The sequence below is a fragment of the Pinus tabuliformis genome, chromosome Q, assembly GCF_031772625.1.
Source record: "Pinus tabuliformis cultivar Carrire ecotype Pingquan chromosome Q, CPIR1, whole genome shotgun sequence".
In the NCBI taxonomy this organism is placed as follows: Eukaryota; Viridiplantae; Streptophyta; class Pinopsida; order Pinales; family Pinaceae; genus Pinus; species Pinus tabuliformis.
In genome coordinates, this window is record NC_142296.1 from 175,058,001 (window position 1) to 175,084,471 (window position 26,471).

Below are 26,471 nucleotides of genomic sequence, written 5' to 3' on the forward strand. Positions count from 1 at the left end.
ATTAATTTTCTGCTCCTGGAGTACATGATCGGCATGACCGGCCCTAGTGCGGAGTTCGATCGTGGCGTTGTCTTGGAGTTGTTGTAAGTTTTCGTGTGGTATAGTAGCCACATTTAGCCCCAACCCTGTAAGTCATTCTAGCACAGCTTGGTCCTCCGCATTTGTGTTAATCAATGCTCCTATTGGAATCGGGGTGGAATGATCCATTTGGGCTTTTAACAATGGTTTTGCAGCTATCATAATGGAAACCCCCGGAGTAGCGCTGGAGCCTATCAGTGTGATTCATGTTCCAAGTTATTGTAGCTATGTATGGAGTTCCCCCAACACAATCTGCTGCTCCGACATGGCCTCGTCGACTGCCTCCCGAGCGGCATCCTGAATGGTGTTTTCGATGTCAGTTAGGTCCCCTTCGGTTAACGTGGTCACTCCACTATCCATTTTAGACACCTTTGCCTTCTTTCGTGGCTTCGGCCACTCTGATGGCGCTGGGTGCTTCAAAGGTGAATCTGTGCCCATTGCTGGTGGCTCGTCAGTAGCCGTCTTAGAGGGTGCCTTTTGACTGCTCCTGTCCGTTGTCGGCACAGACCCTCTTGGTGGTGTCTTTCCTGCTGTCGCCAGTGCCGCCTCCCAGGCTGCCTGAACTTCTGTGGAAAATTGTTCATTGCGCTTTTGCTGCACGGCACACTTAGCTTCCTCCTTTTTCTGCCAGATAGCAGCCTCGTTGCGTTTTACCACCTCCGGTCCATGCCATGCTGGTGGCCAGGTATCCACAATCCCGTCGAAAACATCATCAATGGCAATAAATCAGAGTGAGGTCCATGCTTGGGCCAGGTCCTTACGTGCCCTGATGTAGATACGATGCATGTCTGCTTTAAATTTGGCAATATGCTTCATGCTTTCATAGATCCTGTCAGACAGGTGGGGTAGCTCATTAATCCACTGACATACATTTGAATCCATCAGTACCCAAAAGATTTTGATATTTCAAATTTGTCCCACATCCCTTGTCGCCCAGAGGGAAGCATATCGAGTGGCTTCCGGCCATTCCGAGTCCAAGACAGGAAACTGGCTTTCTTCAGGTAAGTCAGTGGCGACCAGCATGATGGATAGGAGCAACCACGCATAATGGAAAGTCTTGCCCTCCTCCTGCACTTCACGGCAATTGGTCAGAAACTCTTCACAAAGGAACTGTGACCAATTGAACCGTATGTCGGCTGCGCATTCCTCAGCAAGTGCGATAACTACTGTGGGAATCTCAGTGCCACAGAATTTCCTCATTATGTTTCCTACCAGCAACTAAGTGGCAATGCGGACTACGTTATCTAAGATACTATCAATGATGTACCCTTGTTGTCCCTTCACGGGCTGATACTTATTTTTCAGTCGCTCTATCATCGTGACATCGTTACTTCTATCAGTAATTTCCTAAGGGTCTCTTCCGTTGCAAGGAAGGTGCGAGACCTGATGAACAAGTTTAGCTGTGATACAGACAGGTTTGCTGACCCATAATATTTCCTCATGAACTAAACAGAGCAACTACTTTATGACCAACATGGTGATAGGAGGCCAGAGGAAGCGAGGAATAAAAAAGACACAGGGCAACCTGGCTTTGTCCACCTTCCACAGCCACTGCTTTGGCTGTAGCGTTGTCACCGTCCCTTCTACATTCCACTCCATCAGTGCGTCCGTTACCAGGTGGGGAAATTTTACTATATCTACGAGGTCCCAATATTTGAATTTCATTGTTGCAACACGACCAACTACCAAGTTTTCCACTGGGACTATGTTTGGTAGAGATGGGATAATGATTACAGTGTCGACCTCATCTAGGTTTGCAGGTACCTTCGCCTTCCCATTGCTTGGAGGCACATACTTGGATCATCGCACTAGTTGTATGGGATCCTCCTCAGTGTTTACTTCTTCGATATATGTGGGAGACTTTTTTTCTTCCTCGTTGCTGTTAATTGTAGCAGTTTTACCCTTTTCCTGCATTGTGAACTTGCCAAAGTGCAGGTGTTGCGGTAACCTTCTTACTGATTCTGGAACCTGAGGGTCCTTCCTAGTCCTCAGCATCCGGGGTGATTTAGGGAGCTCAGCTGCTTGCGGCGAAGCTTGCTATGGATTATCAGTGGTAGGGTTGTGTGCTTTGAGGATTGTTTCCTGGTAGTGCTTCGGCAATGCCTTAAACCACAAACTTTCTTCTAATTGCTTGTCACTCATCTTGCGCTTGTTTCTAACCTTGGGCGACTTTCTTGTAGGATGGTAAGACATGGTGGTGTTGTTGGGTTGTGTTATATTCTTATCACTAGTTAACAAGGGGTTTGAGGGGGACCCATAACCCCACTTTATGGGGTCCGGGTTAGCGCTTCGGAAAATTTTGGTTTTGGACCCTATGTTAGGTTGGGCGAACCCACCTATGGTTTTGTGCATGACTTTCTCACATGTTTTTCAGACGCGATGGTTTTTGTTCCATGGTATTGGATGCTTCGGCATGTATAAATATGTATTGTAACATTGAAAGGAACATAATGAAATCAAGCTGATAGTCCTGATTTTGGGATCCAGGGGAAAATCTCTATGTATATGTGTTTTATGTGTTTTTCTCTCGCATTATTTTTTTTGTGTTTTAGAATTCGTATGCAGGTAATTTCTGTATGGGGTTAAAACCTACATTTGGTATTGGAGCAGATTTGGCTTCAAGGGGATGCCTTTGTTGCTGAGGGGTTTCGCTCAGGCCTGTGGTAGACCCTGTTCAGTGGGAGATCTGCGAGATTGATTCTGGTGGTGAAAGAAGATGGCGAGAAATGGAAAGATAGAGATCGATAAATTTAATGGTCAGAGTTTTGAGTTGTGGAAACTCAAGATGGAGGACCTATTGGTGGATAAAGATTAGTGGATCGTGGTAGATCCAGGTACTAAACCAACGGGAGTATCCGACAAAGAATGGAAGAAGTTGGATCGGAAGGCAAAAAACACAATACGATTGTGTGTCTCAAATTCAGTATTGTTGAATGTATCAGGGGAAGCTACAGCAAAGTCTTTGTGGGAAAAGTTAGGTACTTTGTACCAATCTAAGTCTCTAGTGAATAAACTGTTCCTGTGGAAAAATCTGTATAACCTGAGGATGAAAGATGGAGATTCAGTGACAGAGCATCTGAACGCATTTAATACTGTGGTAAGTCAGTTAGCATCTGTTGATATTAAAATTTCAGATGAAGATAAGCGCATCAGTTTGTTGTGTTCTCTACCAGATTCGTGGGATAGTCTACTTATTGCAATAGGTAGCAATGCAACTGCCTTGCAGTTTGATGAAATAGTCTCAGCCTTGCTGACAGAGTGCATGAGAAGGAAAAATATGGAGAGCAAAAATGGTGATGCCTTGTCTGTATGAGGACGGTCCTAGAACAGAAACAAAAATAAGTCATTCAGTGGGAGATCTAAATCTAGAGGGAGATCTAAATCTCCAGGAAAACCTGTAAAGGTGGTGTGCTGGAAATGCGAAAAGGAAGGCCACTTCAAAAGGGACTGTAAATCTAAAGCTCCTGAAAAAGGAAAGGGATATGATGAGGCTCCTTCTGCAGAGGCGAAAACCACCTCAGATGAATATGGGGATGTGTACTTGGCTTCTTCAAGTACACATGTAGATCATGAGGCATGGTTGATTGACTCAGGTGCATCCTTTCACTTCCCTCCCCATAGAGAGTGGTTCTGTGAGTATGATAAATATGATGGTGGTGATTTCTTGGGGGATGATAGGAAGGCTAGAATCATTGGTCATGGAAAAGTAAAGTTGACGCTGCAAGGTGGAAGGGTTAGAACACTTCCGAGTGTTCTGCATATTCCTGCATTAGCCAAAAATCTGATTTCTGTTAGTAAGTTGGATGATGCAGGTGTAAAAATAGTGTTCGAGAAGGATACCTAAAATATGGTTCAAGGAGCACTAGTATTGATGCGGGGAGTTTGGATTGGAACTTTGTACAAGCTACAAGGTAGCACTGTTGTTGATGGGTGCAACAGTTCCATGGTTCCTGAAAGTGGAGTAGAAAATCTAGTGGTCTGTGGAGAAAAGACCATGTTGTGGCATCAAAGGCTTTGATATATTAGAGAGAAGGGCCTTCGAATACTTCATGGTAAAGGTATGGTAGAAGGTATGAGTAATAGCTCTCTGGATTTTGATTTCTGTGAAAATTGTGTATACGAGAAGCAGAATCGGGTGAGTTTCCCCTTTGGTGGTAAGAGGGCGAAACATATATTAGAGCCTGTGAACAGTGATGTGTTTGGACCTGTGAAGGTTCCATCACTGGGTAAGTCTGTGTACTATGTATCATTTATAGATGACTTCTCATGGAATACATGGATATATTTCCTTAAGAATAAATCTGAAGTCTTTGATAGGTTTAGGGAATTTAAGGTTCTAGTGGAAAACCAGACAAAGAAGAAGATAAAGGTGCTAAGGACAGATAATGGTGGAGAGTTTTGCAGTAAGGAATTTGAAGAATTCTGCAAGTGTGGTATAGCACGGCAGAAGACTACTCCATATGCACCTCAGCAAAATGGAGTTGCAGAAAGAATGAACAAGACGTTGATGGAAAGGGAAAGAAGCATGCTCAGTGGTGCTGGGTTAGGACAGGAATTCTGGGCAGAGGCGGTGGATACTACATGTTACCTGGTCAACAGGTCACCTTCATCAGTGTTGGAGAATAAGACTCCACAATAGGTATGGACTGGTAAGAAACCCTCTCTTTCACATCTGAGGGTAGGGTGTGATGCATATGTACATTTTCCAAAGGAGAAAAGAACAAATTTGGATAGTAAATCTAAAAAGTGCATCTCTATTGGGTATAAGGATGGTTTAAAGGGTTATAAGCTTTGGAACCCAGTAACAAGGAACGTTATGTACAGTCGAGATGTGGTGTTTAAAGAGGTGAAAGAGTTATTAAACATGAAGTCCAACTAAAGGAACCTGAGAAGATAGTGTTAGCGCTCGAATCTGCCTCAGGCTGAATGAAGGTGAGGTTCAAGGCAACATAAAACCAAGCTCAGCCTCATATCTAGCCCTACGAGGACAGGAGAGGGCTCTCTCCAGTCAATCTCGATAAAATGAGCAATCGGGTGCGAGATGACTAAAAATGGGAACTGATTTTAGGCTAGTAAATGGATAGGAAAAAGGGTAATTTGATAAATGACTAGGTTTTCTGGGCAGCATGGGATCGAGAATAGCATGAGCAGGGAGATTAAATCCGAGACACAGATTATCTCAGGAGGCAAGATAGGCAATAAATTTAGCATTCAATTTTGAAATTATATGGAATGAAAAGAATGCTAAGAGGTTGACAAGGGCAATAGATGAATCCTTATCAAACAGAAGAAAACACAAAACATGAATACCTTCCCAAGGTAAAGCAGCAAATTGGATTCTGCCTTTCTCACTTAAAAGTATTCATTTAGAAATGATTATGAAATGAAATGGAAACATAACAAGCTACATATGAAACAAAGGAAAAGACAAATGCTAAATTCACACCACAAGAATCTCAAGAGTCAGAGCTGTATCTTTTCATTAAATCCCTGTCAAAACTGTACAGTGAAGTTTTCCTTCACAACTCTCCCACTGTTTTCCAGAACTCAGAACCCTTTACACATAATTTTCATACAATAAATAGACTCACTCTATCAAAAAATGAATCGATTCAGAATATGGGATGATTTAATCATTACTAACTGAAGATGAAAATCCATCCATCGCTAAAGGAGCAGCGTTACATTTTTCTCGGATCTGAAAGAGTGACATCTGTAGGTGTAAATCCCTTGAAATTGTAACTGAAGTTAGAAATAGACCATCATTTCCTATTTTTCGGTTGTGGTAGGTATTCTTCATTTAATTGGGCTTTTGACCTTTCACCTTCTCTTTTGCCATTTAAAACCAATTTTTATAATTAGCGCCAGATCCATCAGCATTAACAAGTGCCATGAAATGCCCACAAGGACCTCTGTCTCTGAATAAGTTTCAAACATACCCTTCGAGCTAATTGAATCTGCAGCACATACATTGTGATACTCTTCATTTACTCCTTACTGTATTTTCCACTGGGTTATAGAGGTGTTTCACCTGTATCTCTTATGCGTAAACAGCTAAATATTGTAGCATGTCTGGAGGAAACACTTTGATTCTCATTAATATTATTGACTTTTGGAACTCTCTGTTGGCCACCTCGTTTACACAGGTAATCCTGAATCACCCGGATGTATGTAACATATTTGTTCTGTATAGGACCAAAGGTCATATACTTAGCAACGAATTGCCAAGCGCTCTAAACGCTTCGCTTCATTCGCAATGTATAATGGATGGATACCCTCTCATGAGCCCCATCACGAAATTCCAGACTCAAATGCATACTTTCAATCGAAACATATTCCTTCCTTTCTTCCACACACTAATCAATCTGTCCAGACGTTCAATCACTATATCACTTTGTGCCTTGTACACCTCAACAACCACAATTTTGCATTCAACTGTATCTGGAACAATATTAGCATAAAAGCCTTCCTTATCACGATTGTCCATTTTGAATTCGTTACCTCCCAAAGTCTCATCTGGCAAACGATATTCAGTTTGACCCGTTGTCTTTAAAGATATCTCAGTTGTCTGCTGATGGATTATCTATTTGGAGGCCGCTCTACAAATTGTTTAGTTCTCTTTTACATTTGTCAGCTGAATAGAAACTAATTTTTCAATAAAAAATGCTTTTCCATTAGAATTTTTCCTTAAATGAACGCACCCGGCTGCCAATCTCCTTTAATACCATGTGCAACCCAATCACAACAAATTCATGACTCTGTTTAGCAGGATCAAAATGTATGATTATGCGCCCTTCATCCCTCTGAACAATGCATTGGTTTAAAAAGGCAGCCTTTGTGTGCCCAGTATGGAGATAGCCACATAGTTTCTGAGGAACACGTGTACATGCATTCAAATCCAGCTCCAGCCGAAAAGATATAGATGTTTTCCATCCATACATTGGTCTGGGCTGTCTTAGATGAATCACAGAATATATCTGTGGCTATTTCATGGAGATCCTTTCATGATCAATACTTTCACCTTGATTATGACTTCATTTCATATGTCGAGAGAAAGTATGTTGGCGCTGAGATCATGGCTTTTGTAATGACGTTGTGGTTGTCAATTTTCTAGACCATTATTGTTATTGTGACTACGTTCCAATTGTGTCTAGCATGAAATCATATCCAACGTTTCAACTGAAGTTGTAGTACAGGAGGAAAACCAAGGAAAAGAACACCTTTTCTTGCCTTCTAAAGTCCATACTGCTCGGCATGATATTTGTTATCACCTTCAAGTCTTCTCAACTTTGAGATACTTATCAAATGAAGCATAGACATCTCGGCAGCCTTCTTGATCTAGCTTGTTCGTTTCCTTCTCTTCAAAGGAACACGCTTTCATATGCCCTGTATATGTATTTTCTATACCTAAATCTGTTTTTGGTTTACTTTTTTTTCCTTTCCGATGGGATTCCTACACATTTATTCCATTCAATTTCCCAATCTGAACCCTTATTCTCACCTTTTTCAAAATACTTATGTTTTCGGTCAATAATAGATGAAGGCTTTGGATCTGCAATCCTGTATTGCAGTATATTACCTCTATTTAAAGATTCATTATGAACTTGCTCCACCATAGTTTGCTTGTCACGAGGAGTTGAATCTTCACAGCTGGGATTAGAAACAGTTCCAGTATTCACATCTCCATTCCATCCGTCGGTACTCAATTTTACTGGAGCCTTCTTTCGTTTAGTCGTCTCTCCACCACCATTAGTAATCTTATTCAATTTCTTTTTTCTACAGAGGTTGATACTCCTTGTAATCATCCAATGAACCTTCTTGCCTGATTTCGTGAGCTTGCAAAGAAGATACTTGCATTTGGACCATTTCAGTCACCTCTTTTTTTATGTGTTCAAGACTACCTTCTTTTTCCTGCTTGGCCGAGATTCCTAATGCAATCATTTCCTTCAAGTTTCTCTTCAATGTTTTAAGCCGCATTACATGGCCTAAAATGCCCATAAGACTATTAATTACATCATTTTACTTGACATCACGAGGTATACGCTTTTTCACCACTTGACATGACTGATCTGATTCTCGAATGTTAGTAGAAGGTGGACACAATTCAGCAACTCCCTTTTCCAAATCTTGGAAGGCTTTGTCCAGAATAGTGCATTTAGGCCTTGCAGGACTAGCTTCCTTATGAAGCGGTAGTGAAGGTTTTTCTCAAAGGCTCTACCTTTATTGGAGGTTGACATATCATTTGCACACTTCATCAATTGTCTTGTATGGCATTCAGTTCCAAGAGTTGCATGTTTATCTGAGTGATATTGCATATCACCATCTGAAGGTTCAGCCATGATTGCCTTCTTGACAGTGGTTTCTTTAGAGCCTGCAATAGAAATATTTGGAATTGCCCCATCCTTATTAAACACCTCAATGCCTACGACAGTTGGCTCTGTTTTACAATGAACTTCTTTGCATCTCTCCGCTTTTAATGAACTGGGCCCAACGTGAACATTCCTGGTTTTGATTCTTGCTTTTTCAATGGTTTTTCATCTGAATATTCACCAACAGAAAGACAAGTGATATCCTCACCAGAGCTTGTGGCATTCATACCCACCAAAGGTCCACTTCTTGCAGCTACCTTTATTCGAGGAGCACCCATCTTTGACAAATTTTCTTGTAATCTCTCCATCATTTAGCATATTCTTGGTATCTTTCCTTCTCCTTTTCTTTGGACCAAGCACGGGAGAGGCAGCAGGCTCATTCGAGTGTTCTAATTTCCCTCTGTTGATGAAAAAATCATGTGTGCTTTGTCTTTCCCCCATCAACTGAGAAGTACTCATCCAGTTTTGTATCATCTATAAATGAGCTTTCAGTATCATACTGGTCGTCGTCTGGAATTTTATCTAGCTCTTCTTCATCACTACTTCCAGTTCCCTTGTACAAACGTTCGATCCTCTCAATAACTGCACTAAATCGATGTGAAAGAGCTGAAACCGAATCCGTCTGCACAACAGAATCCCCAGTTGTGGCCTCTGGAGCAATCTGAGCCTTCGAAGTAGGGTAAGCTCCGACGGGTGGTTCAACAGGATGAGACTGAACGGCCTTCTGAGAATCTTTAATCAATTTCTTCCATGAAACAAATGTGGTTTCGTCAATCTTCAGTTCTATATGGAATCGTTGTCTTCCCGGTGGAACCGAAAAGCCGACTACCCCAGGAGATGACGACGAGGTTTCTTCCACCATTGTTTCTCTGTACTGCTAGAACAAATTATTATGATTATTATTCAATAAATCGATCCCCGTTATGGTCTCACCATATAACCAAGATCCACCAGCTTCCAGATTTCTGTCCACCGAAGAAGAAGATCAAAACTTTCCCGAAGAATATCAAAACTTTCCTCACTCATAGAATTATTACCACTGTCTTATACTCATTATATTATATCCCTCCTCAATTGGAAGATTACTAAAAAAAATCGGGGATTTAAAATGTGTTTCGAATTTATAAAGCGGAGAAGTTATTGGTGTGACCGGAGCGATTTTGAATTTGAAATTTATAAGCGGTGGCACAATTTCTATGGTGTTCTGGCTCTGTCTGCCGTGAGCACAGCTAGTGCATCGCGTTGGTGTGGTGCGCCGCGCGCTTGTAAATTTCCACTGGCGATTTTAGCTCAGTGCGCCGCGCGCATCCTATGTGCCGTGCACACTTTCAACACACTATCAGCTTCTCCAACACTGAAATTCACTCTTCAACCTCCAAATTTGGCTTTCTCCTTTGGATTTTTGTGAATGTTTGACATGCAGATAGGTTGTCAAAAACAATGGATTTGCTTTACAATTTAATATGGAACTGCTCTTTAATGGGATTAACAGGATTTTTGAAATATATTGGTGGTCCTTCACTTGAGCAAATCAAAAAACCAATTGCACCACTTGGATATGTTGGAAATGATGTCCATGTATAGTGAACAGAGCCCCTGAAAGTCTCCCTGCACGTTGTGACAATATCTTGAATAACATGCATATATAACCACAAGCTTTCTGCCTTACTTATAACTACACCTCCAGGCCTCAATGCTCTGGACATTGTTTCATAAAATGGTTTTCCAAATAGTTCCTCTGTAGGACCTACTAGATCAGTAGAGTCTACAATAATTGCATCATAAATTCCGGCCAGACATTCCCTCAAAAAGGCAGTTCCATCACCGACATGAAGCCTTACACGAGGATCAGCATAGCCTACAGCAAGTTTGGGAAAAAAAAATTGGATACATTTATAACCATTTCATCAATTTCACATATATCAATTTGTTCCACCGAACTGTGTCGACATATTTCTCGAATAAGTCCCCCATCACCTCCTTCAACAACCAATAGCTTTCTGGGAGATGAAATAGAACAAAGTGGAAGATGAGCTATCATCTCATGGTAGGCGCATTCATCTTTCTCTGTCAACTGAATCACCTTATCCAGAACAAGCAGTTTCCCATATGTTACTGACTGAAATACCATCACATCTTGATATTCTGACTTGCCTTCAAACAATATATTTTCCACCGCAAATTCCTTCGAGTCTTTCATTTTCTTCTCTGACCTTCTTTACCTGGAATGATGGTTCTTCTATTTGTTCTTTTGCAGGGATAGGAGCAGCTATAGTTGCTGCCATTTAAGAGTTGTACAACTTCGAAACATTTTGACAAAATACATATTTACTACAAAAACACATTTGATGATTTCTTCTTCAAAACAGGGTTTTGAAGAAGAACCAATCGGGCATTATTGATGATGACATTCCTGAAATAAAAATTTATTGAACCTCCCTCTGCCCTGCAAGCATTATTTCACACTTCTAGAGACAAAACCCTGGACTCAAGAATTAAAATAACTCTTTTTTACCAAAATGGCATTTGATGACGGCAAATGACGAGAAATGAACCTTGGTGAATTTGGCTCTGACAGAGGACTGACAAGACTGAGTCTAACATTGGATCCAATTGTGATGGCAGCTGCCGCTCCGTGGAATTGCCCCATCCTTATTAAACACCTCAATTCCTACGACAGTTGGCTCTGTTTTACAATGAACTTCTTTGCATCTCTCCGCTTTTAATGAACTAGGCCCAACGTGAACATTTCCTGGTTTTGATTCTTTCTTTTTCAATGGTTTTTCATCTGAATATTCACCAACAGAAAGAAAAGTGATATCCTGACCAGAGCTTGTGGCATTCATGTCCACCAAAGGTCCACTTCTTGCAGCTGCCTTTATTCGAGGAGCACCCGTCTTTGACAAATTTGCTTGGATTCTCTTCATCATTTAGCATCTTCTTAGTATCTTTCCTTCTCATTTTCTTTGGAACAAGCATGGGAGAGGCAGCAGGCTCATTCAAGTGTTCTAATTTCCACCTGTTGATGAAAAAATAATGTGTGCTTTGTCTTTCCCCCATCAACTCAGAAGTACTCATCCTGTTTTGTATCATCTATAAATGAGTTTTCAGTATCATATTGGTCGTCGTCTGGAATTTTATCTAGCTCTTCTTCATCACTACTTCCAGTTACCTTGTGCAAACGTTCGATCCTCTCAATAACTGCACTAAATCGATGTGAAGGAGCTGAAACCGGATCCGTCTCCCTGCACGTTGTGACAATATCTTGAATAACATGCATATGTAGCCACAAGCTTTCTGCCTGAACTATAACTACGCCTCCAGGCCTCAATGCTCTGGACACTATTCCATAAAATGGTTTTCCAAATAGTTCCTTTATAGGACCTACTGGATCAGTAGAGTCTACAATAATTGCATCATAAATTCCGGCCAGACATTCCCTCAAAAAGGCAGTTCCATCACCGATATGAAGCCTTACACAAGGATCATCATAACCTACAGCAACATTTGGAAAAAATTGTTTGGATACATTTATAACCATTTCATCAATTTCACATATATCAATTTGTTCCAGTGAACTGTGTCGACATATTTCTCAAAGAACTCCCCCATCACCTCCTCCAACAACCAATACCTTTCTGGGAGATGAAATAGAACAAAGTGGAAGATGAGCTATCATCTCATGGTAGGCGCATTCATCTTTCTCTATCAACTGAATCACCTTATCCAGAACAAGCACTTTCCCATATGTTACTGACTGAAATACCATCACATCTTGATATTCTGACTTGCCTTCAAACAATATATTTTCCACCGCAAATTCCTTCGAGTCTTTCATTTTCTTCTCTGACCTTCTTTAGCTGAAATGATGGTTCTTCTATTTGTGCTTTTGCAGGGATAGGAGCAGCTATAGCTGCTGCCATTGAAGAGCTGTACAACTTCGAAACATTTTGACAAATTACATATTTACTACAAAAACACATTTGATGATTTCTTCTTCAAAACAGGGTTTTGAAGAAGAATCAATCTCGCATTATTGACGATGACATTCCTGAAATAAAAGCTTACTGAACCTCCCTCTGGCCTGCCAATGTTATTTCACACTTCTGGAGAGAAAACCCTGGACTCAAGAATTAAAATAACTCTTTTTGACCAAAATGGCATTTGATGATGGCAAATGACGAGAAATGAACCTTCGTGAATTTAGCTCTAACAGAGGACTGATAAGACTGAGTCTAACATTGGCTCCAATTGGGATGGCAGCTACCGCTCTGTGGAGGTGCCAAGAACCGCAGATCTTTGGGTGAGCAGACAGTGCCTTCATCCATTGGGCTATGGAGTCATTATTCTGACAACCAACACAGACTTTGACACATTTATTGACTGAAATTGGACTCAAACCAACTCAATTGTAAATCTGAAATGACTGAAAAAATGACTCGACAAACTGTACTCAAAAACACTAAGACTTGAACTTAAAACTTAAAGCTTGGTGGCAATACATGGCCACCTGTGTTTCTTACAAGACAATATATCCTCAAACTATATCAAAATGCCAATGCAACCAATCAAGAAGATGGCTTCTTGACTAATTCTTCCTATCAGATCTTCTGGTCAATGGTAGATGCTTGTAACTGGGTCTCTAAAAACCTAATTTACCATGATCTCCTTCATCACTGAACACTCCAATAATCACTATCACTGCTGGTTGCAACAAACTTGCCAAAGGATCTTGAAAAACATGAAGATTTGTCATTGCCACCTCTTGCTGAAAGAACAAGGTGTCCTTTTCACCTGCTTCTGATCTCTCTTCAAAATGTACTTCAGTAAAAATCTGCTCCTGGTCCCCAAAAAATTCTGAACAAATAGATGAGCAGATCTCTTATTGGAAAAACATTTCAGCACATGAAACATATGAAGAAGAATCTGAATGGAAATCCTAAATGTTTTGATCTTCTGCGGTGTAAATGTACTGTAGGTTATCTTCATATGATATGATAGCTAGGTTTTCATGTTCCTTATTACATTCATTAATCATAAGAAAAACAACTTCGGATGATTCTTGAAACTCAAGCATGACATCATCTATCATAAATTCATCCTCTTATTGTTCATGAATTGACTGGATTACCTTGGTCGGAAGGTTGTGTTTTGATGAGATGAGGGCAGTTAGGCCTGTAACTCTGTCTTCTTCATTTGAGGCAGCCTCAACAATGCAATTCTCTTCTATGAGATCTGGAACAACATGTTTTTCCTCATCACAATCCATCTCTCGATCTGGTTTATCATCATCTTTTTCATAGATTGGGACATCATTTTCCTGTGTATCCTCATTTATTTCAACCAGATCTGAAATAGTACTTCTTTTTTCATCATTTTCAGTCATATGGAAATATTTAACCTGCTGATTTTGATCTTGCTGCAAAGTTTCCTCTAAGAGTTCTGTAGGCTGCTGAAATAGATTTTCATACAATGCTTCCATGATTTCTTCGTCCATAAAATTATCATCCTCATAGTATTTTTCAAGGTTCTCAATAAAACCATAAGCATGCTTGCAACAATCTTGAACTAAATTTAATGATGGATAAGATTCTTTATACTTCTCAAAGAATATTGAATGAAAATCCTTTAAACAATAAATAGAAGCAGGTGGAAAACTTTCATACCAAGATCAGGCTTCGTCTTCCAAGGTAGCCATAAACATTTTCATCAAACAGTCTTCAAGAAAATTGAACTTTAATTCATGCACGTGAATGTGAAATTTCACCAGATGAAGAGCAGCGTCATTACCTTCCACATTTCTGAACACAGGAAAATTCTTTGACCAATCTACCTTGGGCATTTTATTTGGAAAACTTGGGATGTGATCTCGGCTCATGGGAGCGTATGTTCTTGCAATCCGATCCATCTTGAAAATCTTACCGCTACTGATCTCTTTGTAGTGGAGTCACCATGAAGGATTGATTGTTGGATTCTTCAGTGAAAGGAGTCGCTAGGTGAACGATTTCAGCCATCTCCCTATGTTTGATCGTTGTTCACCATCAACAATCAGCTCTAAACTTGAGATATGTACTGGGGCAAAACAATCTTCAAGCAAACCATTTTCATCCCCAGTATGGTCGCCACTATGTTAGCGCTCGAAGCCACCTCAGACTGAATGAAGGCGAGGTTCAAGGAAACATCAAACCAAGCTCAGCCTCGTAGCTAGCCCTACGAGGACAGGAGAGGGCTCTCTCCAGTCAATCTCGATAAAATGAGCAATCGGGTGCGAGATGACTAAAAATGGGAACTGATTTTAGGCTAGTAAATGGATAGGAAAAAGGGGTATTTTGATAAATGACTAGGTTTTCTGGGCAGCGTGGGATCGAGAATAGCATGAGCAAGGATATTAAATCCGAGACACAGGTTATCTCAGGAGGCAAGACAGGCAATAAATTTAGCATTCAATTTTGAAATTATATGGAATGAAATGTATGCTGAGAGGTTGACAAGGGCGATAGATGAATCCTTATCAAACAAAAGAAAACACAAAACATGAATACCTTCCCAAGGCAGAGCAGCAAACTGGATTTTGCCTTTCTCACTTAAAAGTATTCATTTAGAAATGATTATGAAATGAAATGGAAACATAACAAGCTACATATGAAAAAAAGGAAAAGACAAATGCTAAATTCACACCACAAGAATCTCAGGAGTCGGAGCTGTATCTTTTCATTAAATCCCTGACAAAACTGTACAGTGAATTTTTCCTTCACAACTCTCCCACAGTTTTCCAGAACTCAGAACCCTTTACACATAATTTTCATACAATAAATAGACTCACTCTATCAAAAAATGAATCGATTCATAATATGGGATGATTTAATCATTACTAACTGAAGATGAAAAGCCATCCATCGCTAAAGGAGCAGCATTACATTTTGCTCGGATCTGAAAGAGTTACATCTGTAGGTGTAAATCCCTTGAAATTGTAACTGAAGTCAGAAATAGACCATCGTTTCCTATTTTTAGGTTGTTGTAGGTATTCTTCATTTAATTGGGCTTTTTGACATTTCACCTTCTCTTTTGCCGTTTAAAACCAATTTTTATAATTAGTGCCAGATCCATCGGCATTAACAAGTGCCATGAAATGCCCACAAGGACCTTTGTCTCTAAATAAGTTTCAAATATACCCTTCAAGCTAATTGAATGTGCAGCACAGACATGTGATACTCTCCATTTACTCCTTACTGTATTTGTCACTGGGTTATAGAGGTGTTTCACCTATATCTCTTATGCGTAAAAAACTAAATATTGTAGCATGTCTCGAGGCAACACTTTGATTCTCATTAATATTATTAACTTTTGGAACTCTCTGTTGGCTAGCTCATTTACACAAGTAATCCTGAATCGCCCGGATGTATGTAACATATTTGTTCTGTGCAGGACCAAAGGTCATATACTTAGCAACGAATTGCCAAGCGCTCTAAACGCTTTGCTTCATTCGCAATGTATAATGGATGGATACCCTCTCATGAGCCCCATCACAAAATTTCAGACTCAAATGCATACTTTCAACCACAACATATTCCTTCCTTTCTTCCACGCACTGATCAATCTGTCCAGACGTTCAATCACTATATCACTTTGTGCCTTGTACCCCTCAACAACCACAGTTTTGTGTTCAACTGTATCTGGAACAATATTAGCATAAAAGCCTTCCTTATCACGATTGTCCGTTTTGAATTGATTACCTCCCAGAGTCTCATCTGGCAAACGATTTCAGTTTGACCAGTTGTCTTTAAAGATATCTCAGCTGTCTGCTAATGGATTATCTATTTGGAGGCCGCTCTGCGAATTGTTTAGTTTTCTTTTACATTTGTCAGCTGAATAGAAACTAATTTTTCAATAAAAAATGGTTTTCCATTAGAATTTTGTGTTAAATGAACGCACCTGGCGGTCATTCTCCTTTAATAGCACGTGCAACCCAATCACAACAAATTCATGACTCTGTTTAGCAGGATCAAAGCGTATGATTATGCGCCCTACATCCCTCTGAACAACGCATCAGTTTAAAAAGGCTGCCTTTGCATGCCCAGTATGGAGATAGCCACGTAGTTTCTGAGGAACACGTGTACCTGCGTTTAAATCCAGCTCGAGTCGAAAAGATATATATGTTTTCCAACCATACATTGGTTTGGGCTGTCTTAAACGAATCACAGAATATATATGTGGCTATTTCATGGAGATCCTTTCATGATCAATACTTTCACCTCGATTATGACTTCATTTCATATGTTGAGAGAAAGTATGTTGGCGCTGAGATCATGGCTTTTGTAATGACGCTGTGGCTATCTATTTTCTGGACCATTATTGTTATTGTGACTGCGTTCCAATTGTGTCTAGCATGAAATCATATCCAACGTTTCAACTGAAGTTGTAGTTCGGGAGGAAAACCAAGGAAAAGAACACCTTTTCTAGCCTTCTGAAGTCCATACTGCTCGGCATGATATTTGTTATCACCATCAAGTCTTCTCAACTTTGAGATACTTATCAAATGAAGCATAGACATCTCGACAACCTTCTTGGTCCAGCTTGTTCGTTTCCTTCTCTTCAAAGGAACACGCTTTCATATGCCCTGTATATGTATTTTCTATACCTAAATATGTTTTTGGTTTACTTTTTTTTTCCTTTTTGATGGGATTCCTACACATTTATTCCATTCAATTTCCCAATATGAACCCTTATTCTCACCTTTTTCAAAACACTTCTGTTTTCAGTCAATAATAGTTGAAGGCTTTGGATCTGCAATCCTGTATTGCAGTATATTATCTCTATTTAAAGATTCATTATGAACTTGCTCCACCATAGTTTGCTTGTCATGAGGAGTTGAATCTTCACAGTGGGGATTAGAAACAGTTCTAGTATTCACATCTCCATTCCATCCGTCGGTACTCAATTTTACAGGAGCCTTCTTTCGTTTAGTCGTCTCTCCACCACCATTAGTAATCTTATTCAATTTCTTTTTCTACAGAGGTTGATACTGTTTGTAAATCATCCAATGAACCTTCTTGCCTGCTTTCCTGAGCTTGCAAAGAAGATACTTGCATTTGGACCATTTCAGTCACCTATTTTTTTATGTGTTCAAGCCTACCTTCTTTTTCCTACTTGGCCGAGATTCCTGATGCAATCATTTCCTTCAAGTTTCTCTTCAATGTTTTAAGCCGCATTACATGGCCTAAAATGCCCATAAGATGATTAATTACATCATTTTGCTTGACATCACGATGTATATGATTTTTCACCACTTGGAATGGCTGATCTGATTCTCGAATGATAGTAGAAGGTGGACACAATTCAGCAACTCCCTTTTCCTAATCTTGGAAGGCTTTGTCCAGAATAGTGCATTTAGGCCTTGCAGGACTAGCTTCCTCATGAAGCGGTAGTGAAGGTTTGATTTTGGAGGTCGATATCTAGTATACAACATGATTCACATCCACTGAATCGTCACCTTCTTCAGCTTTCTCAAAGGCTCTACTTTTATTGGAGGTTGACATATCATTTGCACACTTCATCAATTGTCTTGTATGGCATTCAGTTCCAAGAGTTGCATGTTTATCTGAGTGATATTGCATATCACCATCTGAACGTTCAGCCATGATTGCCTTCTTGACAGTGGTTTCTTTAGAGCCTACAATCAAAATATTTGGAATTGCCCCATCCTTATTAAACACCTCAATGCCTACGACAGTTGGCTCTGTTTTACAATCAAATTCTTTGCATCTCTCTGCTTTTAATGAACTGGGCCCAACGTGAACATTTCCTGGTTTTGATTCTTACTTTTTCAATGGTTTTTCATCTGAATATTCACCAACAGAAAGACAAGTGATATCCTGACCAGAGCTTGTGGCATTCCTACCAACCAAAGGTCCACTTCTTGCAGCTACCTTTATTCGAGGGGCACCCATCTTTGACAAATTTTCTTGGAATCTCTTCATCATTTGGCATCTTCTTGGTATCTTTCCTTCTCCTTTTCTTTGGACCAAGCACGGGAGAGGCAGCAGGCTCATTCGAGTGTTCTAATTTCCCTCTGTTGATGAAAAAATCATGTGTGCTTTGTCTTTCCCCCATCAACTGAGAAGTACTCATCCAGTTTTGTATCATCTATAAATGAGCTTTCAGTATCATACTGGTCATCGTCCGGAATTTTATCTAGCTCTTCTTCATCGCTACTTCCAATTCCCTTCTACAAACGTTCGATCCTCTCAATAACTGCACTAAATCGATGTGAAAGAGCTGAAACCAGATCCGTCTGCACAACAGAATCCCTAGTTGTGGCCTCTGGAGCAATCTGAGCCTCCGAAGCAGGGTGAGCTCCGACGGGTGGTTCAACAAGATGAGACTGAACGGCCTTCTGAGAATCTTTAATCAATTTCTTCCATGAAACAAATGTGGTTTCGTTCGTCTTCAGTTATATATGGAATCGTTGTCTTCCCAGTGGAACCGAAAAGCCGACTACCCCAGGAGATGACGACGAGGTTTCTTCCACCATTGTTTCTCTGTATTGCCAGAAAAAATTATTATGATTATTATTCAATAAATCAATCCCCGTTATGGTCTCACCATATAAACAAGCTCCACCAGCTTCCGGTTTTCTATCCACCAAAGAAGAAGATCAAAACTTTCCTGAAGAATATCAAAACTTTCCTCACTCACAGAATTATTACGACTGTCTTATACTCATTATATTATATCCCTCCTCAATTGGCAGATTACTAAAAAAAAATTGGGGATTTAAAATGTATTTCGAATTTATAAAGCAAAGAAGTTATTGGTGTGACCGGAGCGATTTTGAATTTGAAATTTATAAGCAGTGGCACAATTTCTATGGTGTTCCGGCTCTGTGCGCCATGAGCACAGTTAGTGCGTCGCGCTGGTCTAGTGTGTCACGCGCTTGTAAATTTCCACTGGCAATTTTAGCTCAGTGCGCCGCGCACATCCTATGCGCCGCGCACTCCTTGTATGCGCCGCGTGCACTGTCAACACACTATCAGCCTCTCCAACACTGAAATTCACTCTTCAACCTCCAAATTTGGCTTTCTCCTTTGGATTTTTGTGAATGTTTGACATGCAGATAGGTTGTCAAAAACAATGGATTTGCTTTACAATTTAATATAGAACTGCTCTTTAATGGGATTAACAGGATTTTTGAAATCTATTGGTGGTCCTTCACTTGAGCAAATCACAAAACCAATTGCGCCACTTGGATATGTTGGAACTAATGTCCATGTATAGTGAACAGAGCCCCTAAACGTCTCCCTGCACGTTGTGACAATATCTTGAATAACATGCATATGTAACCACAAGATTTTTGCCTGACTTATATGTACGCCTCCAGGCCTCAATGCTCTGGACATTGTTTCATAAAATGGTTTTCCAAATTGTTCCTCTATAGGACCTACTAGATCAGTAGAGTCTACAATGATTGCATCATAAATTCCAGCCAGAAATTCCCTCAAAAAGGCAATTCCATGACCGATATGAAGCCTTACATGAGGATCATCATAGCCTACAGCAACGTTTGGGAAAAAAAAATTGGATACATTTATAACCATTTCATCAATTTCACATATATCAATTTGTTCCACCGAACTGTGTTGACATATTTCTCGAAGAACTCCCCCATCACCTCCTCCAACAACCAATACCTTTCTAGGAGATGAAATAGAACAAAGTGGAAGATGAGCTATCATCTCATGGTAGGAACATTCATCTTTCTCTGTCAACTGAATCACCTTATCCAGAACAAGCACTTTCCCATATGTTACTGACTGGAATACCATCACATCTTGATATTCTGACTTGCTTTCGAACAATATATTTTCCACCACAAATTCCTTCGTGTCTTTCATTTTCTTCTCTGACCGTTTTTACCTGGAATGATGGTTCTTCTATTTGTGCTTTTGCAGGGATAGGAGAAGCTATAGTTGCTGCCATTGAAGAGCTGTACAACTTGGAAACATTTTGACAAATTACATATTTACTACAAAAACACATTTGATGATTTCTTGTTCAAAACAGGGTTTTGAATAAGAACCCATCACGCATTATTGATGATGACATTCCTGAAATAAAAACTTATTGAACCTCCCTCTGGCCTGCAAGCATTATTTCACACTTCTGGAGACAAAACCCTCGGCTCAAGTATTAAAATAACTCTTTTTGACCAAAATGGCATTTGATGACAGCAAATGACGAGAAATGAACCTTGGTGAATTTGGCTCTGACAGAGGACTGCAAGACTGAGTCTAACATTGGATCCAATTGGGATGGCAGTTGCCGCTCCGTGGAGGTGCCAAGAACTACATATCTTTCGGTGAGCAGACAGTGCCTTCGTCCATTGGGCTATGGAGTCATTATTTCGACAACCAACACAGAATTTAACGCATTTATTGACTGAAATTGGACTCAAACCGACTCAATTGTAAATCTGAAATGACTGAAAAACTGACTCGACAAATTGTACTTAAAAACACTAAGACCTGAACTTAAAACTTAAAGCTTGGTGGCAGTACATGGCCACCTGTGTTTCTTACAAGACAATATATCCTCAAACTATATCAAAATGCCAATGCAACCAATCAAGAAGATGGCTTCTTGACTGATTCTTCCTATCAAATCTTCTGGTCAACGGTAGATACTTGTAACTGGGTCTCCAAAAAGCTAATTTACCATGATCTCCTTCATCACTGAACACTCCAATAATCACCGTCACTGCTAGCTGTAACAAACTTGCCAGAGGATCTTGAAAAACATGAAGATTTGCCATTGCCACCTCCTGCTCAAAGAACAAGGTGTCCTTTTCACCTACTTCTGATCTCTCTTCAAAATGTACTTCAGTAAAAATCTGCTCCTGGTCCCCAAAAAATTCTGAACAAATAGATGAGCAGATATCTTCTTGGAAAAACATTTCAGCACATGAAACATATGAAGAAGAATCTGAATGGAAATCCTGAATGTTTGATCTTCTGCGGTGTAAATGTATTGTAGGTTATCTTCATATGATATGATAGCCAGGTTTTCATGTTCCTTATTACAGTCATTAATCATAAGAAAAGAAACTTCAGATGATTCTTGAAACTCAAGCATGACATCATCTATCATAAATTCATCCAGAGAAACTTTTTCACCTACTTGAACAAAGATATCCTCTTGTTGTTCATGAATTGACTGGATTACCTTGGTCGGAAGGTTGTGTTTTGATGAGATGAGGGCAATTAGGCCTATAACTCTGTCTTCTTCATTTGAGGCAGCCTCAACAATGCAATTCTCTTCTATGAGATCCGGAACATGTTTTTCCTCATCACAATCCGTCTCTCGATCTGGTTTATCAACATCTTTTTCGGAGATTGGGACATCATTTTCCTGTGTATCCTCATTTATTTCAACCAGATCTGAAATAGTACTTCTTTTTTCATCATTTTCAGTCATATGGAAATCTTTAACCAGATGATTTTGATCTTGCTGCAAAGTTTCCTCTAAGAGTTCTGTAGGCTGCTGAAACATATTTTCATACAATGCTTCCATGATTTCTTCGTCTGTAAAATTATCATCCTCATAACATTTTTCAAGGTTCTCAATAAAACCATAAGCATGCTTGCAACAATCCTAAACTAAATTTAATGATGGATAAGATTCTTTATACTTCTCAAAGAATATTGAATGAAAATCCTTTAAACAATAAATAGAAGCAGGTGGCAAACTTTCATACCAAGATCGGGCTTCGTCTTCCAGGGTAGCCACAAACATTTTCATCAAATAGTGTTCAGGAAAATCAATCTTTAATTCATGCACGTGAATGTGAAATTTCACCAGATGAAGAGCAGCATCATTACCTTCCACATTTCTGAACACAGGAAAATTCTTTGACCAATCTACCTTGGGCATTTTATTTGGAAAACCTGGGATGTGATCTCGGCTCATGGAAGCATATCTTCTTGCAATCCGATCCATCTTGAAAATCTTACCGCTACTGATCTCTCTGCAGTGGAGTCACCATGAAGGATTGATTGCTGGAGTCTTGAGTGAAAGGAGTCGCCAGGTGAACGATTTCAGCCGTCTTCCTATGTCTGATCGCTGTTCACCATCAACAATCAGCTCTGAACTTGAGATATGTACTAGGGAAAAACAATCTTCAAGCAAACCATTTTTGTCCTCAGTATGGTTGCCACTATGTTAGTGATCGAATCTGCCTCAGGCTAAATGAAGGCGAGGTTCAAGGCAACATTAAACCAAGCTCAGCCTCATAGCTAGCCCTACGAGGACAGGAGAGCGCTCTCTCCAGTCAATCTCGATAAAATGAGCAATCGGGTGCGAGATGACTGAAAATGGGAAATGATTTTAGGCTAGTAAATGGATCGGAAAAAGGGGTAATTTGATAAATGACTGGGTTTTCTGGGCAGCGTGGGATCGAGAATAGCATGAGCAGGGAGATTAAATCTGAGACACAGATTATCTCAGGAGGCAAGACAGGAAAGAAATTTAGCATTCAATTTTGAAATTATATGGAATGAAAAGAATGCTGAGAGGTTGACAAGGGCAATAGTTGAATCCTTATCAAATAGAAGAAAACACAAAACATGAATACCTACCCAAGGCAGAGCAGCAAACTAGATTCTACCTTTCTCACTTAAAAGTATTCATTTAGAAATGATTATCAAATCAAATGGAAACATAACAAGCTACATATGAAACAAAGGAAAAGACAAATGCTAAATTCACACCACAAGAATCTTAGGAGTCAGAGCTATATCTTTTCATTAAATCCCTGTCAAAACTATACAGTGAAGTTTTCCTTCACATCTCTCCCACTGTTTTCCAGAACTTAGAACCCTTTACACATAATTTTCATACAATAAATAGACTCACTCTATCAAAAAATGAATCGATTCAAAATATGGGATGATTTAATCATTACTAACTGAAGATGAAAAGCCATCCATCGCTAAAGGAGCAGCATTACATTTTGCTCGGATCTGAAAGAGTGACATCTGTAGGTGTGAATCCCTTGAAATTGTAACTGAAGTCAGAAATAGACCATCGTTTCCTATTTTTCGGCTGTGGTAGGTATTCTTCATTTAATTGGGCTTTTGACCTTTCACCTTCTCTTTTTCCATTTAAAACCAATTTTTGTAATTAGCGCTAGATCCATCGGCATTAACAAGTGCCATGAAACGCCCACAAGGACCTCTGTCTCTGAATAAGTTTCAAACATACCCTTCGAGCTAATTGAATCTGCAGCACAGACATTGTGATACTCTTCATTTACTCCTTACTGTATTTGTCACTGGGTTATAGAGGTGTTTCGCCTGTATCTCTTATGCGTAAACAGCTAAATATTGTAGCATGTCTAGAGGCAACACTTTTATTCTCAGTAATATTATTGACTTTTGGAACTCTCTGTTGGCTAGCTCGTTTACACAGGTAATCCTGAATCACCCTGTTGTGGGGGAAAGTATCCAACTCGGAATGACCCTAACCCACTCTAAGGGTGACAGTTCCTTAGCAACAACTGAAGCAAAGTTATCTAAAGTTACTTCTTTATGACATGCAAGAGATGAAAGGAAGAGATCCACTTACCGATGTCTTGCGCAAATGGTCGATTCAATCTCCTCTATTTACCGCTTGCTCCCAGCTCCAAGTCTTTTCACGGGCCCAGCTACACGAGATCATGCAAACAAGACAAAGAAAGGAAACTACAAGAAGCATGCATTCATAACTGATTCAAGGATTAGCATAAATCAAATATGCAAGTAAGACAATACATCATTGAAACACATGGGAATAGAAGAACCTCAAATGCTTTATTAATATATGGAAGTAAGGTTCAGGCGGTGATACAACCATGAAAGGTCCAATCCAGCATCACCTTCCCGACGGAGAGAAATCTCTTCTTCACCTCCCTCAAGCAATCACCCAATGCTCACAACTGTAAACCAACAGCAATTATTCGCACTAAATTCCGCCCTCTAGATCCCATGGGATGAGATCCTTATATAGAGTTTTGGAGTGAAGATAAGTCAGCTTGATGTGTGACTTGTTGTCCTCTTCAACTCCAGTTGTTCTTCAGTCCTTGAGTCCACTCGAAGTTTCTACCTTCCACTTGGAGTTTTAGAACCTCTTTACTCATCATTAGGTGAATCTTCTGATCCAAGTGTCATTTTGGAAGCTTCCTGGGCACTGGCACATTGAGAAAAGATCCCTCCACATGTCAAAGTACGCCCAGTGCAGGTAGCCTTTGTTGCACTTGCTATGCAGCGCAGGTACACCATAGAGCTTTTGACATTCAACGCAGATGCTTAGTGGAGCAGCTGCTTTGATCCAAAATTGACCTGTTTTTGAGTGTTTTTCAGTGGAGAACTGATTTGCAGTGTTGTGGTTTGCTGACCTTGTTCCTCTAAGGGTAATAACAACATGTTTAGGGACTTTGGATCCCTTAGATTATTGACATTTCATGCTCTATGTTGTAAGGCGCAAAAATGTCTATAACAGTTGCCCCCTAAAGTATGAGGTCGTTTATCGGGTGAAATGCTTTATTAGGAGGATCCGAAGTTCATTCAATCGTCGGGAGGTGACCTGTAACAAAATACAATACAATACATTATCTTTTCATACTTTCTTTTCATGATCTAGCTGATGCGGGCATTTCCCATGCTCAGCTTTATAAATACATTTGTTGTACATAAACAGACGATCGTCTGATAATAGACTGATAATTCTCTGCTTTTAATTATCATCCTTTTAGTAGGATGATCATCTGCTGCACATGTCTATGTTTTTATCTCCTGAATATATATCGCAGCCCGGATGGATGAAACTAGATCCGGGGTCTTCAAACTTGTCCGATCTTCACTCTAGTACAAGTCGATCCATGTGAGGATTTCCTGAAGTCGAACATGGAAAGACATCGCTTGATTACCAGTCAATAATGTAAACTGTTAACAAGCGCGAGAGGAATCATCGATAATGATGATGACCCTCAAGGTATTGCAGCACAATTCACGTGGTGTGAATATAGGATCTGACGTCGAACACCACGCAAAGTCTCCTGGTCGAAGGTCATTAATGTATACCTATCGCCGGGAGTGAGAAACTTGCCATTGAGGCATGCAAGCTTCAAAGTACTGAGGGGGTGTTCCTAGATCAACTTCTTGGATAATGAGCTGATGTCGACAAGAAGTGATCCGTCAAAGGAGGGCCTTAATGAATCCCACATCAGTGACATGGAACGGAGCTAGTGATGATGGTGAAAACGATCTGTGAAATATGATTCAAGGTGGCGGTCATGGAAGGATGAAAGATGATGTACGGTAGTGGATGGGACCCGGTTGACACTTTCTGAATGACATCTCTTGAACATATAATGACACTGATGTGATGGATCGGTAGCATTACCCCATGTATGGATGGTATGGCGAGACCATGGTGAAAGGACCGGTGAATGATAATAACCCAACCCGATATTTACGGACGCAAAAGTGTCATGTTCAAGAGCGACTTGCTACCATTAAGCTTTGAGGTTCTCCCAATTTTTCCCCAGTCATTTCTGACCAGTACCTCTTTATTTTTGTCAAGCTTGAGGAGGATAACATATGCTTGCTCTATAACCTGCCCTTCGGGCAAGCCCATCGCTACTTTTTAACGAGCCTAGCGATAGGGAAACTCGTTCTCGTCTAAAGACAAGTTTGTCGCTATCTAATATTTTTAACGAGCCCAGCGACAAAGACAACTCGGTCCTTTTCATTTTTAGAGAGTCTGAAAAGGGTACATAAAGTGGACTCCAAGGGTCCTTTTTCGTCATCTAATCCCTTAAGTCCAAAAAAGTATAAAACAATACAGAAGGGATGAATGTTCGATAGCTTTATCGAGCCGAACTAGACAAACACTCGATCTTTTTGTGCAATAATCCCTCAGGTCCAAAAAGATTAAAATCTAGAGGAGGGATAGCTCTTCCGGTCCTTTTAACGAGCTGGAAGGCCAAAACTC

At 40.0% G+C, this 26,471-nt stretch overlaps 5 pseudogenes; all 5 read right to left on the bottom strand.

The window, feature by feature from the left end:
* Positions 1 to 3,982: 3,982 nt before the first annotated feature.
* On the bottom strand, positions 3,983 to 10,647 carry LOC149218807 (spermidine synthase 2 pseudogene; annotated as a pseudogene).
* LOC149218808 (ubinuclein-1-like) lies at positions 7,855 to 9,542 on the bottom strand (annotated as a pseudogene).
* An 864-nt stretch (positions 10,648 to 11,511) lies between the features above and the next one.
* LOC149218809 (spermidine synthase 2 pseudogene) lies at positions 11,512 to 12,285 on the bottom strand (annotated as a pseudogene).
* Positions 12,286 to 17,437: 5,152 nt separating this feature from the next.
* Positions 17,438 to 18,978, bottom strand: LOC149218810 (ubinuclein-2-like; annotated as a pseudogene).
* A 610-nt stretch (positions 18,979 to 19,588) lies between these two features.
* On the bottom strand, positions 19,589 to 20,338 carry LOC149218811 (spermidine synthase 2 pseudogene; annotated as a pseudogene).
* Between the last annotated feature and the right edge of the window lie 6,133 nt (positions 20,339 to 26,471).